This window comes from Molothrus ater, chromosome 11, assembly GCF_012460135.2.
Source record: "Molothrus ater isolate BHLD 08-10-18 breed brown headed cowbird chromosome 11, BPBGC_Mater_1.1, whole genome shotgun sequence".
Classification (NCBI taxonomy): Eukaryota; Metazoa; Chordata; class Aves; order Passeriformes; family Icteridae; genus Molothrus; species Molothrus ater.
Window position 1 is genome coordinate 13,381,921 of NC_050488.2, and position 19,263 is coordinate 13,401,183.

General features: G+C 36.0%; 1 protein-coding gene across 2 annotated transcripts in view; it reads right to left on the reverse strand.

Annotated features, from left to right (window-relative positions):
• The window catches only part of FHIT (fragile histidine triad diadenosine triphosphatase), a 518,625-nt gene that overhangs the window by 486,079 nt on the left and 13,283 nt on the right, over positions 1–19,263 (reverse strand). Inside the window, exon 2 of one of the 2 annotated variants that reach the window (XM_036391301.2) lies at positions 16,318–16,394. The exons of the other annotated variant lie outside the window; for it this stretch is intronic. The gene's annotated coding sequence lies outside the window, so the exon portion shown is untranslated. The remainder of the gene's footprint in view (positions 1–16,317; positions 16,395–19,263) is intronic. 2 annotated transcript variants of the gene reach the window in all.

Genomic DNA, 19,263 nt, shown 5'->3' on the forward strand with positions numbered 1-19,263 from the left:
GGTATTTAACCTTCAGCAATTGCAAAGAAATATGAAATAAGTTACCAAGATCTACCAATAATAATAATAATGAACTCTTTCATTTCCAACTTTGACAAGGCATTCAAACATATCTACACAAACTTAGAAGTAAATTCTCAACAGCATCTAACTGAACTGGGACACAATGTCATATTTTTGGGGCATAGACAACACCAACTCAAAATATTTGAGGGCAATATTAGGAGAAAACATTGACTGTAACAAACCTGACCCTGTTATTAGGCAATACACAGCCAATGAATATTTTCCTACCCAAAGATGTACAGTGTTACCTGAACATCTATTCCCTCAACAGTGGCACCGTTTTTTTGTTAGTTTTTTTATTTGAGAATATCACACAAAATTTATTTCTGTTCAGGAATAAATCAACAGAAGAGACTGGACTTCCATTCACAGAAAATCTGGGTGCTATTCTCAGCAAGTTCTGTTCTCAGCATGGCCAGGTACTCAGAACAATTTTCTACCTGACTGGACATTTCTTTTACAGTGAAGAGCATTAGCTGGATGCAGGTGCAGATCATTAAGTCCCTTTGCCAGAGTATCCATATGTACAAAAAGTGACAAATAAATGCTTTCAACAATGCAGTTTAAGACCGAGACTACAAATACTAGGAAGTTAAATACTCTGGTGAAACATAACTTTATTCTTTGTTGTACAGTACAAATATAATTAGACAAATCTTCACATATGCCTTTGGCTGGCACTCTGCTTTCCTTTGCAACATGTTTTTGAAGTTTAGGAATTGTTTGGCTTGGAATTTAGTTTGTATTTATGTACAGCCACTTTTCATTGAGGCTCTTTGCCTTGAGGGTGCAATCACTTTTTGTTCAAAAAATAGTCTGACAAACACAGAAAGCTTTTACCTGCTATAAATTTAACATCCCTGTAACTGAACAATTCTGTCTGCTCTCCCAGACATCTGAGTGGCAGCAAGACTAAACATTCCCTGGTCAATCGACTTCTAACTGAAGTAATTTTCTGCACAACACTAAGAGAAGGGAACTTGAAGGAAACATGAAAAAGTAACCTATGAGATGCATTATTGAGAAATCTCAACTTTAACACCAGCCATATTACAGCTGTGCCTACTTTGAGTCCCCAAGTAATTATATGTAATGAAGGACTAATGTGTTGGATGAACATTAATTAAATCAAACTCTTTTTCCTGGTTGGCATGTTGCATTATTTATATTATATTGCACTTACAGGCCACAGTGTCCTTATGGAAATTAGATACAAGTGAAGAGACAGATCTTTGCTGTCAGCACTAAGTAGACCACTACCTTCAGAACAGTCTTAGAAATCTTCTCATTGCTTGGACAAAAATATAAAGAAAGAAACTGAGGGAAGCTTCAGTTGGTGAGCTACAAATATATGCTGGCCTTCAACAAAATCAAGGAATGTGAAAGGAGGGATAATGAGGAAGAAGTACCAAAAGGCTCATTGAACATCTAATTTCTAAAAAAAATATATCTCTGAATGTATTAACCTAGATGTTAAAGATTCACTGCATTTGAAGATGCAAAAAATTAGTTTAAATTTAGCACTCACCTATGCCTTACTGCAGTACCTTAGATGCAGCAAAGAAAAGATCCACAACTGCATGCCCTACATAGGTGTTGCACTACAGGTAATCAGCAATTATGTGGAGACATTTATGTGGCATTTTAAAAAAAAGATTTATGCCCTAAAATACTTCATTAAAAAAACCTTGAAAGATATAACTATTTTAAAATCAGGCATTCTGGTGCATAAAGTCAAATGCTGTTGACTTAATTAATTAGGTGATTAATTCAATTCTTCTTCATTAAACAGAATTGCATTTAGCTGGGCTTTACTAGACTACACCTAAAGTCAAAACCAAAGATCAGTCCATTTTGAAAAGCTTCCCATGTTTTTATAATAAAATTAATACTTTCCAAATCAAAACATATTTCAAACTTTGAAAGCACTTCACAATCATTATGCCAATTTTGTAAACCCAGGAACTACATTAAAAGCAGTTGAAATGACCTGTCAGAGGATACATAAAGAGTCAACAGTGGGAGTGTGAAGAAGTTGCAGGTTTCTTAAGACCCAAGCATCAACAATTTTACAACCAGATTTGCATACTTGGGTAAAGAACCAGGGAAAATGAGGCTATAAATCAAGAAAAATAAAGTCCTCTCCTAAATGACTTTCTTTCCTACAAAGCCAACAAAGCCATAGAGAAATATTCTCCCAGAAATAAAGTTTTATAGCTTAAAACTAATAAGTTTCTCCAGCTGAATTTGTATGTTTCATTAATGAAAGTGAAAACACTTAACAGGAAACTAATTCTTATGTTTTTTTAAAATTAAATGTGGTGGCTATACAACTGAAATAATAGAAATGAACAGGTCACATGCCTGATGGACTTCTAAAGTTATTTGAAAAATGTCTTTTCCCCTCACTTTTCAAATGATGCTATTTCTGTTAAACTAGACTAAGTGAAATTATAATGCTTCTATTGAAAGCTCAGACCAATAAGGAAGATTAATTTTACTTGGTCCTTTGACATAAACTAGCACAAATTTGCATATTAAAAAAACTTAATGCCAAGTCTATGCCTCTATTTACCTGGTTTAAATTTCTTTTAGATTAAATCCAGCTCAAACCCAACTCCATTCAGTTGGAATGTACAAAGGTAGAGTTAAAACTGATTTGGTCACTTCAACTCAATTTTGTGCATAGACAAAGCTTATGGTAACTTGATAATAAGCCAAACATTATTTGCAACCACAAATAATATTTTGGAAGCACAACCTAATGGTTGAACCATGAGATGAAAAATCCATTTTTAAATAGAAACCAATTTCATCACAGACCACTGAGTGACTCTGGGCAAGTTAATTAACCTCCCTGCAATCTGTGAAATTGGGATAATACCTGGCTTGCAGTGAAGCTTATTTCATTAATGGTTATGAAATGCTGAGAGATCTTTAGATGGATATACTGTAGAAAGAGAAACAAGCTCAGTATTTCAAACAGTACTTTGAGACATAATCCCTATTTGAAAACACACCTCACTGTCAAGTAAAATGTCACTTCATAAGCAGTACTCAAGTGACTTTAGGTGCACTGAAACTATACTCCACACTATATCAAAAATCACAAGAAAAATAACAAAAAAGGCCACATATTACATCTCTTCTTTCAGCTACATAGAGAATTATCACTATGCATTTATAGAACTCATATTCTCATCACAAGCAGCCACAAACATTGCAATCAACTTAGAAGAGCTACTCAGTCTGCCAGTTCACCAGAATCCATAACACGAAAACCACTTCTGACTGCAAAGCTGTAAACTTCATTTCCAATGTAGCTCCACTGCAAATATTGAAATATTTCACTGTACTTTTTATTATTTTGCTCCCTGATTTTTATCTGCCTTCAAGAAAAGATTGCAACAGGAAGGCGCTCACTGCAAAACCTACAAGGTGAGAGATGTTACAACATTCAGCTTAAAGTACCAGCCTACAAAGTACAACCTATTTTGTTTGTGAAATTCTTGTACATGTCATTCTTCCTAAAGAAAATTATGCTTCAGAGACAATATTTCTGTAGTAAGTATTTACATAACACATATTGACTACACTGATGACCACATTTTTCCCCAACCACCGAAGCCAACAAGGAATTTCTATAACTTACATACTCAACAGAAATGATCCCTGTTGTTTGCACTCTGGAAGTACCAATTCACAGCCTTTCCCACACCCTGAAAACAACAACACAATGCTGCTGTGGCACAAGCAAAGTAATTACCACTCTCTAGGGCTTGATGACTCCTTTCTTGGTGTAGTGAAACAGTTTACAGAAAACTAATTTTCTTAGTGATTAAGGAACCTATTCTTTCATAAGTCAAGAGTTACTGAATACCTAAATACAGCAGTGATTTATTATAAATACATAATAATGATGTCTCAGCCAAAGACAATTGAACTGCAAAAATGCATCATTAAGACTTGGGATTTTCTACGTCAACTCTCTTCTGCTGGAAAACTGTTCCAAGCAAATTAAATACTTGGCCTCCTCTTTTTCCTTTCTTAAGTACTAAAAAACAACAAACTTAAACTCTTTGTTCAAAAGACAAGTATTCTGGGGATTTCAACTCATAAAAAGGAAAGTTTTTCAAAAGGTGCTACCATTTAGTTGAAGGTCCAGCAGATAACATGAGTAACAATGATAAGCAATCTGTAACAGATAAGCAAATCCTGTGAACCACAGGTAGAGAGGAATTTTATACAATAAACTCAAGGGAATAAGGAATGCCTTGACGTGATTTAAAGGTAGAAAGAGTTTTCTGAAAATAGCACTGTTAAAGGAAACTATAACCTTAGCTTGTTTCTTTGGGTATCTGTATTGCAGCTTTAGAAAGTTATTTCAAGTTTCATGGAGTGTGTGGTGCTGAACTGTGCCACTATTTACACTTCTCCCTCAGCTCCATGTTACAGACTCAACTCTTTCAAATTCAGAAAAAAGGCAAAATCCTTTGGGTTCAAACACATTTTTTCCCATGGCATTTTACACAAGCTAGGATTACAGTTTAGCAAGATATTAGAAGCAACTAACTACTCATTTTGATAACAATTACTGTAACTCTGGTGTAAGTTAGGACAATTGTGTTATCATAAAGCCAACTCAGGGGTATCATAGTAACTCTTAAGTAAACCTAAAAGTAATCTCATTTTCCTTAAAACATATGCATATTAAAAACTTTAGATTCACAAATATAATAACCTCTTTCACTTTCGCTGTACTCTACAATCTTCTAGTATACTAGATCATCATGTAAACATCTCTCAATATAAAAATTAAGATTCAAAACTCCAAAACCTGTTAATACTAGTAAATGAAGCATATGTTTAGCTACACAAAATACTCCTCTGCTAGAATTACCTTGCTGAAATAAGTGAAGACATAACAAAAAAAAAGGGAATTTTGACATTTCATATTTTGTTGAATGCCATTGCTGCACAGGCAATCACTGTCTCTTACATATAAATTAACATCCTACCATCTGTCAAGTGTTCAGATAATCACAGGGTTTAATGCACAATATGGTTATTAGAATGTGACCTGACAAAAAGAAAAAGAACACAACCTAATTTGGACTACAAAATCTACACTCTCACTGGCAAATGACAGTTTGACAAGCTATTATTCTGCATTTTGGCTTCTCCAGTAAAAGCAATTTTACGCATATGTAATTCTATTAGTCATACAGTCAACTGCCTGTGGAAGATTACTTCAAACTATAAAATTTGCTTGGTCATTCAGGATTTTGAACCTATGTAAATGTTTGCACCATTAATAGAAATTTAATGATCTCTATATACACATACCTAAGAAGAAAATACAAGTCACTATGCAAAATAATCCTGTGATGCTATCATCAACTGTAACCACAGACTTTCTTCAAGAAATGATGCAAAAAGTCATTAAGCCCATTAAATACTTATTTATCAACTGGCACTGGCTATTCCAGAAGTAGAGTGTAGAGGACAGCTCTTTCTCCAATCTGTTTCACATACAAACGTGTCATCTGCTAATAAGCACCATCATTATTATCATGTATTACCTACATACTCTCTTTATAGTTTATTCTACTCCCAGTGCCTTTGCCAAGGTAAACATTACTGACAGTTGTCTCTACTAAAGACCACTAAAAAAAATCCTATTACTACCACAAAACCAGGCAAGCCTCATGTGCCCATGGCTCCCACATTTTTCAGTGACTCAGCTGCATTGCTAATGCTCCAATAAAATATATTGCCAAAGGAAATACTCTAATGATAACTTCAAAGGGTAAAATACATGCTCAGGAAAGGTGAAATTATGCCTTCAGAAAAAACAAACAAACCAACCATTTTAAGAAAGTGACACAAGAAAAACAAAGCACACACAGCAATAACAGAAGTTCAAAATAGTTTTACTACCCGCAGAAATGAAGTTTCCATTTGGTACATTTTGTTAAGATCTAGCTACACTACTCAAGGACCTGCCTCAATAATAAAGCATCATGATCTTGCTTTCTTGCCATGGGGCAAGAAAAATCAGCTCTTGGTTTATGCAAGGCCTGTCAGCATTTCAAAGTGTACCCCTACTTACAGCAACATAAAACAGGTCTTGTCTGCCAGAGGTCTGCTACTCTGATTACCAGTTTCTTCCAAAAGGGAAATAAGGAAAAAAATAAGGAGAAACCACAAGAAAAGAACATTTAGATTACTTTGTTCAGGTTCAGTTTTAAACACAGTAAAATATTTTCCCTAAAATGCCAGAAAATACCAGTTGTATAAGATAAACATCAAAAAGTACCATTTTTCAAAGTGCCTAAGCCAATTATGTGAGCTTGGTCCTCCTTTTGAAAGATCACACAATATAATTACCACAGGTCACCAAATTCTCACTGTATAATAATGCACATAGTGGAATTTACAAGACATGCTCAGCTGCATCATCCAAACCTGTAACTGCTTTGTGAAACCTGTTCCTCTGTACTAACAAGGCTCTAAGACTCTTTTTCTGGGGAAGTTACTAGGATAGACAAAGGGGAGAACAACCATGACACACTCTACTGATTCCCTGGATGTCTGTAAGTGTAAGTTGAGGAAGTGCAGAGAAAAACTCTACAAATATTTACCCAGGTAATAACTACAGAGAAACCACCAAGCAGCAAATTCAGTATCTCTTACTGTTCACTGAATTCATGAGATAAAAAAGTGTCCACCTTATTCAAAGGCAAGTCTCTCCCCAGATTGGAACATAAACACTTCAGTCAGTTGGGTATATCTTTTTTTACCCTTAAATTTAAGCACTTGGGACATTACTCCTTCATAACAATAACTAATAATTCTAAGCAACTTCAGGCTTGAACTGGAAAGCAATACCCAGACTATAAAAGTTTAAAAAAATTAGATGGAGTTGTACTTGCCCAGTTCAAGTTGTTAGTGCTGGACTATTCAGGGCAGACTTACACTGAGAGAAGCACTGAAGCCAGTCTGCTCTGCTGGCTACTAGTTACTGTTCACACGACTGAAAGCAGATTTACACAACCACAGCTGCTACATCACACCTGAACTCACACCTTTAATGCTGCACCTGACACTTCCAACTCAATGTTGTTGGTCAGCCTCAAATAACCACACTGATGATTAACCTATGGAAAGGTTTGGTTTTAAAGATTCAGTTCATCACCTTTAATTTTTATTTTTTTTTTTCCATAGAAAAGAATATTTTCACAGGAGGTTGATCAAGCCTTTGTGGGTTTAGGTCAATTTGCAAATTCTTTGGCCTATGCTACTCACCAGGGCATTTATATTGTAATGATTCACTCATCTCACCTGTCTTATATTGTCTTATGAGAATGAAATTGAATACATCAATAGCAGATTAATTAAATAATATGAAAAGCAATGCAAGTTTTTTTACTGAAACATTTGAAGTAATTTCTCACTAGGCCAAGGTCAGGAGAAGATAAAAATTAACATTAGTCCAATTAGCCCAATCAACGAAAATATAGCAGCTGATTTAGAGCAGTATAGCAGCTGACTTAAGGTAGTGCATTACAACTACCAAAACAAGTGGCAATGAGAACACACTTTTGTGTACTGTGTAAGGAAAATACTGTGGGTGAGGGGAAAACAAAAAAAAACTTTTAAAAAATACCTTTGATAATCAAAGGAGCTTCTTAATTCTCTATCTCACAGAATATTCAGTGAATTACGTTCGCTTCTCTATAATAATTTCATCCCTAACAAGATCAGAGAAAATGATTTATTCCACCCCCAGTCTTCCTACATTTGTACGCCATCCTAGGGGACACCGCCTTTCTGAACACTGAATTGCTTTTGGCCATCTGATATTACATTACTGCAGTCTTCTGCAGAAGGAGCCAGAAAAGAAAAAAAAAGAGAGGAAAAATAATTACATTAATGCTGGGAATCAAAGTTTATTGACTTTCCCTTGAGCTATAATACCAAAAAGCTGATTACAGAAGTTGTCAACTTATTTAATGATACCACCAACTTCTCTCTGAACTCATCAAAATATCTTCTGAAAAATTTCTTGAAAGTTTTTCAAGTAGAGGAATACATTATTAACTCTATTTCATCTTACTGAAGATAACTGTATTTTGCCTCCGCTCCTTCCACCTCTTTGTGTCTACCAAAACACTAAAAACGTCATCATTGTAATAAAAAACTCCAGGATGCTCTGAACTGCATTCTCAAGCAAACCAACATCTCATTTTCACATCCCAAGTACATCCTACTTATTCTAAAAAACCTAGGGAAAGCCTTGACTAGAATACAGCTCTAATAAAAGTGAACATCTCATCCTTACCCATGGCAGCTTGCCCTGGGAACTCAGGCTCAAACATGGCACTCTGCAGCATGGACACTCCAGTGTACAGAGAACCCATAGGCCATTATGGGTCCCCTCCCAAGAAAGAGGGCTGTCCATACCTGTATTTGTTCCAAAAGTTCTCTTGAAGACTGTTAATGCTTCTTCCTCCTTTGGAGAGCAGATTTCTCTACCAACACTTTTTCTCCTAGACCAAGAGTGTCAACAGGAACATCTTCTTTCCCACACTTTTACAAAATGATTTTATTGTACAATGTGCATAGGGAAATACTTAATTAGGCAGTTGATAATGAGAAAAAATGACCAGAGGTGTCTTTTTTAGCTGTTCCATCAGGGTCAACAGTGCAACAGAAGGTACCACTCTAGCAAAAAAATTGTCCTTGTATCATTTACAATACAGCTTTTTCAAAACATACAGGGGAAAGTACAATACAACTGTTGTCAAGTTTTCTGAACACTAACAAAACTTAATTAGTTCAACAAAGCTGTAGCTTATCACATTCTCTTTCAATACAACTGTGAGCACACCATGCAGAGTTTACAGTAAAACTCTTCTGAACAACATGCAATTAGAAGACCCATAAAATATAGTGAACAAAATATATTCCAAAGTAAAGACAGAACTTCTTCAGAAGCCAATGCTCCTTCAGCAAGATGTGCCTTAGTCAATCTGTTTCTTTAATTCACATGAAGGAGACAAATCAAGTTTGCTGGTTTCATTACCTGGTGATTGAACAAAGGTATTTATGCTCGAACACTCCTGCCAACACACGGTACACCTGCATGTCTGCAACAATTTAACATGGTTTAGTCACAGCAGGTAAAAGCCTTTCATGTTGCAGTGAATGGGCCCTTTGATACTCATCCACAGTCAAACGCTGCAGAGCAGATCACTCTGCAACAGAAAACTGCTGTGAAAGTTTGGCTTGAACACAAGACTGTTCAAGAACACTGTTCAAACAGGATATCATGACATGACAGATCAGAAGAAACAGCTTTCAATAAAAGACAGACAGGGCATGCTGCTTACCTTGTGCAAGGTGATTTGTTCAGTAGCATTAGAAGGGACAACATCAGACAGAACCAACAACCCACACAACTGAATTTGTGTCAGTGCCTCCCATGACAAGAACAATCTCTTACATTTAGGCATCTGTCAGTCCTGTGAGGAGAAGTTGAGATATATCCAGGGAGCAATACTCAGTAAATAGGACCAACTTCCGTACATTTTGAATGTACAATCTGGTTGGCTTAAATTAGCTTTTGTGAGGTAGGAAAAAAATGAAAAAAAAAAAAAACAGTTTCTAAGTTAGAAGAGGGAAAAAATGCATTCTACTACTCTCCAATTAAATTGGAATTCTGTATTAATCACTAAATTTTTATTCTTTTAATGAGTCTTTAAACACGTAAGAAATGGGCAAGTCCTTTTTAGGACCTTTCAGCATTGTCCAGGCTTGGCAGTCAGCAGAGATTTTCCTGGAAGAAATTCAGTTTGCAAAACTATTTAAACAGTGACAGCAACAAAATGCTTAGTATTACTATTGCATTAACTACAGGAATCTACTGAAACAAATGTTTATAAAGTATTGACTCAAATAGCATAAAACATAATAGGTTCAGATTACTGCTGTCTTATTCAACATCTCATTTTCACAATAACAAGAATAAGCAGGTTCACCTACCTGCAGGTTAACAGGTTTGCCTATTATTTTAAATTGTACGTGTGAATTATGGTAAGGATTTATGTTCCTCATGCAGAATACAGAATGCTGACATTGGAAAAAAGAATCAATTGGCTACTGCAGCTTCTGTGTTCTAACCTTTAGTACCAACACTTGAAAGTCCAAGAAGACAACTCATAACAGGAATATGGCCAAAAGTCATCCTCACTTTGTGGCACTGAACCCAAGTTTGAGTTTCTGCACAGTGAAGCCACTCCTGAACACTCTCTGCAAGCACTCAGCTCAGCTCACCTGAGACTGAGACAGACACCAGACACAGTATTCTAGGACAGCAGCTGGAACAAACAGGTTATTTTCCACCTTCCTTGCTCACATCATTAGTTTGAGAAGATTGGCAGAGATTCCGAGAAATTCTTTGAATAATTTGAAAATGTGGGGTTAAAGATGCATTTCAGTAGCTCTTCTTCAGAAGTATTATCAATAAAACAATAAATACATGCCAGTTTGGGATCTGCTTTTGCTCACAAGACAACTGAATAGCTTCAAACTTTAGTTTTGTTTTTACCCTGATTACACTAAATCTTCTTCGTGACTTCAGTTCTCTGCAACTGCCTTTGAGTGCCTTTAAATAAGCAATTCCCTAAAACCATACTTCAGTCTTAGTGCTCTCACACAGAAGTGTGGGTTCACTTTTTAGTAGTTAAAAGTGTACAGTGAAGCCTTGGACATGTAGGTTTCATTAATGGACAATTTAAAGCATATTAAAAAATCCTTCCACTTTCTTCGAGTTCCTCATTAAATGCAAACCCTTCCAGTGCAATATATATGCAGTATGCTGTACAAAGACAATGCTGTCTGCAGTGTCAAATAACACACACTTACCCAGACCAAGTTTTTTCATTACTGATATTCTTTTAAAAAAAGTTGCACCAAAAGCTTTAATTGAATGATTAAAGTTTAATCTCTTACCAACTATGATTAAGTAGAGTCCCTATAACTGTAATCAGAGCACCTTTTTGCCATTATTGCCCAGCAGCTACAGCTTCAAGAGCCACACACAGTACAGAGAGAATTTTGTTGCACATTACACTTTAACCAAGAGCATCAAGCAGAACATCAAGCATAATGCATTTTTCATGTTTAGCCCAGTGAACAAGCCTTTTTTTCAAGACTGGGAAGTTAGCCTTTAACAACAGCAATCCAAGGCAAAAGGATTATAAGAAACATATCAGCATTTCCAACAGGCTTTAAAGCAATCTAATTAGGTAGCCACATGCTATGTTTTGTGAGAAAACCAGCAACCTAATAACTGGATTGTCATCAGAAACAAAATGCTAACAGTGAAATAGTACATTTTCCTCCACCATCTGCATCCTATAAAATCTTGTCAGTATCTTATTGGGCTGATAGACTGTCTACTAAATAGCTTTAAAAGTATCTGCCCGATTTTAGGCTTAGAACCACAATGAGAGGCATTCAGGTTTAAGCACTACCTTCCAAAAGAAAAGGATTCAACACCTGTTATGCAGAATTTCAACTTTACAATGAAGTAAAATTTTGTGAAATATTTATGATGAAACAAAATAAGATTCATTGATAGAACACAAGATGTCAGTCATCCTCATTCAAAACTTGAGGAATATATTATCATAAAATTTGTGTTTGTAGATTTGCTAAGTCAATTATAGGTAGCAGTTTACACCACTAAACCAGTTTCAGGAAACTGAACTTAACACATTAGCCACAATTTACACCCTATGAATGTTAATTCCTTTGTTTTGAACCTTACGCACTACTACTTCCCTTTCACTTCCTTTCTCAACCATTCATCTTACTGACATCCAAAAAAAAAAAAAAACCTGCAAATAGACAAATGTTCAATTAACGTAATGATTTAACTTACTGTACTGTGCTACAGTATTTTTATTCCTTCTCCCAGCTTTCAAAGAACACTGTTTACAGTGTGAAAACCTACTTTCCCCTCAAGCACTCTATTTTAGGAGTGTTTTGTTCTTGTCCAAGTTATTTAAAACTATGTATTTGTTATCAATTCAGAGCAAAGCTCCCATTGATGCCCTTTCTAATACTGCTATAGTTACCATATACAGCCCAAATGCAGCACTGCTTTGTTTCATCTGCTAAATGATGTGTCAGTGTTTGAACAATCTATCCTTAAAGCAAGAGCTTCAGAGAAACAGCTGCTTAATAGTAAAAAAATAAGTAAAATAAGTGTAAAAAATAAAAACTATTTAAATACAGCATATTATTCAATACAGAAAAAAGTTCCTTTACTGTCTCATTTCTGAGAAAATATATCAGAGACAACAGAAAATACAGGGTTGATATCAATTCAAAAAAAGAAAGACAATCCTTGATTATCAGCATCACATCCAGTCCTTAGTTTATTCCCCAGGTCTTAGTAAAAGAATAAAAAGATTTTTCTCCCCTTCCCAGGAAATAGATTAGGTAGGCATGACATTTCCCCACTTCACCGTCGCATGCGGTAATAAGCTTTCCTTTTGTAGCATTTATGAATTCAAACAGTGCTGGGGTTAAGCCGGAGCAAAGCAATTTGGCATGCTTGCATCTGCTTTTATCAGGGAAAGGAAAAGCAATCCATGAGGTCTGGACTGACCTTAAAGCACAAGTATTTATTTGGAGATTCTAAGGGCTTACCAATTGTGTTTGGTAAGAGGGAGCTTCAATTCGATCACACTCCTGCCCAATGTCACCTTAATTCAGGCAACCACCTTTCAGTTCTTCTGCAGGGCCAATAAAGTAATTGGTATTCTGGTACTACGAATATTCTCTTTAAAAAGGACACATTAACTACACACTCCCATTCTACCATGTTTCTTTCTACAGGACATAGCAGGTTTCCAAAGTTAGGTGCTTCCAAATTCAGATAACTTACTTAAATTAAATCTATGCTGGTCAATGTAATTATATTTTCAAAGTCTATGTATATAACCCTTCGACGCCTCTGATATACAATGGTCCCAGAAAAATATTAAAGTCAATCATCTTACAAGTAAACAAATACTAGAGAAAATTATCTTAAAAATCTCAGACATATGAAAGAGCTGGTTTGGAAAAAATGCATTCAGGGAATACACTTCTTCCTCTAGGAACTCAACACTCTTGTTTTATTTCAAGGCAACATTGCTCCAGCTCTTTCATGAAATCTGAGCAACTTTCAATGTTTCCAACTCTCATGTCCACAATAAATTAAAAGAAATGCATTAGAAACAATTAGTGGGGAAAACATTTATTGCCTCCCAATGACAAAGATACTTGATCAAATTTAGACCCACTGCAATGCAAGCAGTAAAAAAATGTGAATACATAGTGTGCTGCTTTGCAAATGGAACTTTTCCATCTTTCCACCTAATAAATAGTACTGTTACCGCCAGATTGTGATGTGCCAGTGATTAAGGTTTTATTATTCTTTTTTTTTACTTTATTCACTCTTCCTCCATCTGGAAAATCTGAGACTATTTTAAAACTGACAGTACATAAAATTAATTCTCAATGACATGATAAGCAAGTCCCATATTTCATACATTCTAAGTACACCAGCATCCTATATTCAAATGCAGAATGTGCAGATGTGGCACTTAGGGTCATGGTTTAGTGGCAGTGCTTGGCTAATGGTGGGACTCAATGATCTTAAAGGTCTTTCCAACCTAAACGATTCTAAATATACATTCCACATTATAAAAATGACCAACAAGAAAGAGAAATGTTGTAATTCTTATTTCCTCTGATGATTACTTGAACTGATCATAGAATTACAGAAGGAGAGACCCTTCATTCCTTTCTTCTCTAAGTTCCATTCAGAGCTCCTGTTTTCTCTGTCTGGAGCCAGACTAATATCAGCTCAAACACAAACATGCCCAGAGAATCAGGAATTCAAGCCACATATTTTCACAAAGAGATAAATTGATTCAGTTCACCAGGGCTGCTCAGGGCTCAAAAGCAAAGCAATCAGGCTCTCAACGAGCCACAGAGATCACCACGTGCAATTGCATTACAGCCAAGGACAAGGTTCTGCAGTCCAGACGCGTCACTGCCATTTTCTGCTCACCCAGCCCCTGTGCTTAACATCCCACAACACACAAAGGACAGACCTAAACTGCCTCTTCAATCCGAAGAAAAGCTGCACAATTCTCTTAATTTGACATCAAACCCAGACCAGTAGCCAATGCCAAGGGGCAAATCATAGCAGCTTGAGTTGAACTCAGAGCTAAAAGGGTGAGACGGCAGCATCAGGACGGAGCTGGCTCGTGTTCACCAGTTCACAACAAAGGTTTGGTGAGTTTCTATCCACATGACTGGAGCATCTAAGAAATGTGCTCATTTGAGGGCAGAATTAGTCACCACCTCCTCTCCAGAGAATTTTCCTCCTGCCAGGATTTCTCCAAGGAAAAGCAAGTCGACAATGAATGTGGGTAACAGCACCTGACAGCAGCTGTGCAGATGTGCCACCTAAAGGATGCAGGTACTGCAAGGGATCGAAAGGACATATTCAGCCTGTTCCCAAATAAAGAGCAGGAGAAAGAACTGGGTGTGTGCATGTCTGAGTATAAAATGGAAGCCAAATCTATCTAAATTAAAGATAATTATAAGGAGGCTATTTGGTTCAAGATCAGCTATGGCAGGCAAGACCACAGTTACCACAATAACTTCAGGTAAAAAGAAGATTAGACAGGTACAAACAGCTGTAAACCCACAGAGTGCTGCTGCCACATACAGACCTCCACTTTCTAGCTTCTCTTAAATGTTTTCCTTTGAAAACACTTTTATTTATTAGAAATATTTACTTGCTCCAATATCTTTTTCCTTATATTTTTTTATGTATTAACAGCTCAACTGCCTATCTATATTAAAAATTAATGTACCATGCCATAAAAGGCAAACATGATCAGGAAAAAAAAAGCAAATTCACACCACAGCATAGCACACATTTGCTTCTTCTGGGCTATACAAATCTGGTATTTAACTGGTCTTTAAACAGTTGATAACAGTGATTTACAATTTATAACAACACAAAATCATATCAATTTAAATTTCACTGCATAATGTGACTATCTTGAATTTCTACATCTTTCTTTTATGTTGCAGGCTGCTTTAATTATCCTAGTTCAACTTTCTGAATGTGACAACAAAAAAAGGTGACGTGAAAAATGAAAAGATGAAGTTGCTGAAACAAATATAAGCTTATGGGATTCCTGAAACTCAGCAAAATAGCTGAGTTTGTACCATGCCATAAAAGGCAAACATGATCAGGAAAAAAAAAGCAAATTCACACCACAGCATAGCACACATTTGCTTCTTCTGGGCTATACAAATCTGGTATTTAACTGGTCTTTAAACAGTTGATAACAGTGATTTACAATTTATAACAACACAAAATCATATCAATTTAAATTTCACTGCATAATGTGACTATCTTGAATTTCTACATCTTTATGTTGCAGGCTGCTTTAATTATCCTAGTTCAACTTTCTGAATGTGACAACAAAAAAAGGTGACGTGAAAAATGAAAAGATGAAGTTGCTGAAACAAATATAAGCTTATGGGATACCTGAAACTCAGCAAAATAGCTTATTGATGAAAATGGGTCTTTGTCAGGCTTCCTGATATAACATCCAGTCTCTTTTTAGCAAAAAAGCCACCCTATTTCTACTTTAGCTATTAATCAAAGAGCAATTATGTTATACGTTTATGAGCAAGTACAGAATGCCGAATTATCTTAAAAGACTAAAGTTATTGTGCTATTATACACACAGACAACTATTATGCTCTACTACCTAAATTTTAGGTATTTATCCACTCAATACACAGTGAAAATCCACAAAGTTATGCAGCCTTATCTATCTTAATTTCCTGCTTTCTCACAGAAATCCTTGATGCACACTACTACATAAGCAAGCCTCATGCAAATTCAGAAGAACCATTAAAAAGTCACTTTCCATTTTCTTGGTTTTCCCACCTGGCATTATTAATCAAGGGAGCAGACGCAGGGCCAGTACATTTATTTTTAAATACACTGGCATTAATCTTTGCAAACATCACTACACCAGCACAACTTAACCACTGTGAACAAAGCAGAAGTCAGCACTTATTCTCTAAGATTTGGAGACTCTCAGCATATCAACTTCCAGATATCAACTTTCTTTACATTTTCCCTTTATCACTCACCCTTTTTTTCTGACAGTGAAGCCAGGTGGCTAAAGAAGTTGTCCTGTCAGCTTAATCTTCAATCTCTGCATGCAGATCTGTGAATTTAACACAAAGGGTGTAAGGCGATGCTTGTCACTGCAATGTAAGAAATACACTTACCTTTAGAGTATCCTCTTTCTGTAATTTGAGACTACAAAGGGATAATAAATCCATGTTTGGCCTATACATTAATAATCATGTTTATTTGGTACAGCTACTACTGTATGGAAAAAGTCTGTACAAACAGATGTTGCTTCCCTCTACTGCTTTAATGACCCCACTGTTTGGTCACTAACACTGAACTCATCCAGCAGTCCTGTACATGGACAGGGGAGCCAAGGCTGAAGCAATTTTGGCCAATGCCAATTTGTCACAGAAATTAAAAGGGACTGCCCTGAATGCCAGCAAGACAACTCAACACAGACAAAAGATCAACTTGTACAACCCCAAGTTTAATGTGGAAGATGATTAACAAACAGGTAGAACTAACTACCAAAGGAAGTGGGCACTGAACCCTCTCAGTATCTCCAAATGAAGAGAAGCTTTCCAGCAGATCCACTTCAGCTGAGCCTTACCAGCCTCCATCGAGGGAAATGAGAGACATTTACATTCCCCATGCAGGAGTTCAAAGGAAGAACTTCAGTGATCTCTTCTGATCTGTACAACTATGAATCTCTACCTCATAACACTAGGTACAATTTTTATCTAAGTTTAGCACAAAAAGAAACACAAATTTCTGCAAAACCAAAATTGTTTGAGTCTTTCCTTCAGTTTTCCTGGAAAATTGATGGAGAATTACTTCTTGTCTGCACTTTGTCGCTGCTGCCAAAAAAACTCCCACTTTCACCCTCTTCCCTCCTTTCATTTCAGAATTGCACCTAAATGATAATGATTCTTCACATCATTTAGACTAGCAAGAGCTGGCTACATAAGGAGTAAGATATCCATTCACACAAAAACAGGTCAAGTGAAGGAACAAAGCAGCAGATCTTTTAGCTAGGAACTTCAGAGTTAGAAATACCACCACAGATTTCAGGTGCTTTTGTCTTCTCCACTGCTGAAAATATTTAGGGAGATTTTAAGTGTGCCTATATACATTATATATGCATGTTTTTATCAGCATGCATTTGGGTTAGTCCCTCAGAAATCCCTCACTCTTGTCCACAGAAAATCTGATTCAGAGTTCTTACTGGGAAAAGAAAAACAATATAGGAAATATATTTTAGCCTTTATATGTTACAGGTTTTGTGACAGAAGCAGCAGCTCTCTGCTGTTTAAAATGTTCTTGTTCACTTGCATTTCTTCATTTTACTTCTAAGTTTGTTTTGGATATTCTTCATCTGTGACATTGCCAATGATTTATTCTGGTCAGATATCATAGGATTTATTTCTGTTGAACAAACCAGTGAGCTTTCTGAATGAATTATCATCAACTTCTTTCTTTTTTTTTTTTTCTTTTTTTTTTTTTTTTACTTTTTTTTAAGGAGACCAAGAACTACTGGTTTTCCCAACTACCTGCACTCTGGGAAGTTCACTGCACACTCATTCTGGTTCTGTGTCATGCTCTCAATGATTATTTAGTGTGTCCGTGCTGTCTATAATGACCAGATGAACAGAATTCAGCTGAACATCTTTATCTAATTTTTCAAACCTAGAACATTATGTCCCATTTCATTTTCATGAGACTTTTTTCAAACTTTTGCAAAGAAGGTCTTGGGTACAAACGTGATGTTTTTGTTTTTCCCTTTCCATAGCTCTCTAAGGCACCCCCAGAGCTCATCAGATAGAATGAAATCAGTCGTTGTTGAGCTTTACAACAGTCATATTGATTGGTATCTCCCAAAGGCACATTGTCATCATTTTACCACTGATGGGGTTATGGGCAGACACACACTTTGACATTCCCCTTAGATGTGATAAATGCAATCCTCATTTTCTCAGATCTTGTGCAATTCACCACAAATCCATCGATCACAGAACGACCCTTTCTATTCCACTGAAGCTGCAAAATCCAAAGGTATAAATATCTTCCTAATTCATACATTCACACTACACATTCCATAGTCCTATTTTCCATTAGACTGGGGTGATTCAGCTCATCATTTCCATGATGAAAATTCCAACTGGTGTGTTCCTTTTGAATAATGTTGTACAGCATCCCTCTGAATAAAACATTATTAACAGGTTTCTCCCCAGCTATAATCTATATCATTTTTGAATAACAGAAGGCATTCCTGACATGCATCACTTGTGAATCATTTTGTTTGTGGACTGCCACAATCATTATTATTATTATAACAAACAGAAACCACTTAGTAGTTGTTACTGGCTGAAGTTTTCTTTGGAAATTTTACTCTAGTAAAAATATTTTTAAAACTGGACATAACAGGCTAGAAGAATTTCTTCCTATGCTTAACATAGGAAAAAAGACTAATCAGCATTTACTAAGAATTATGGTTTGTGCACCTTTTGCCAATATTCTCAGAACAAGTAAAAATTGGTCATTGCAACAATAAAGCAGTCAAATCAGTCACATATGAACTTCAAAGAGCAACCAGCACAAACTCAGTGCCCTAACATTGCTCCTATCACAGAACTACAAAGAATGTAGAGATTATGGCAAGATTTGGCCTAAGGTACAAAATTCTAGAAGCACTATTTTGGGAAAATGTAATAAAATCTCGATAAAGGTTTGAACACTTCAAATGCTAAGTATGTGCTTGTGATGAAAAAAGAGATGCCTGTCACTGCCCTACCAAATTATAAAACTGTTCTTAGTTTTGGGTCTTAAATATACAATTAAAAGTTTCCATCTCTCATTTCAGATAAGGAAATTGTAATTCTTCTTTGGAAATTAACTTTCCTTCTAGTTCCTGTACATGCTTTTTTTAATTATTATTTTTGAACCACATGTCATTTAATTAT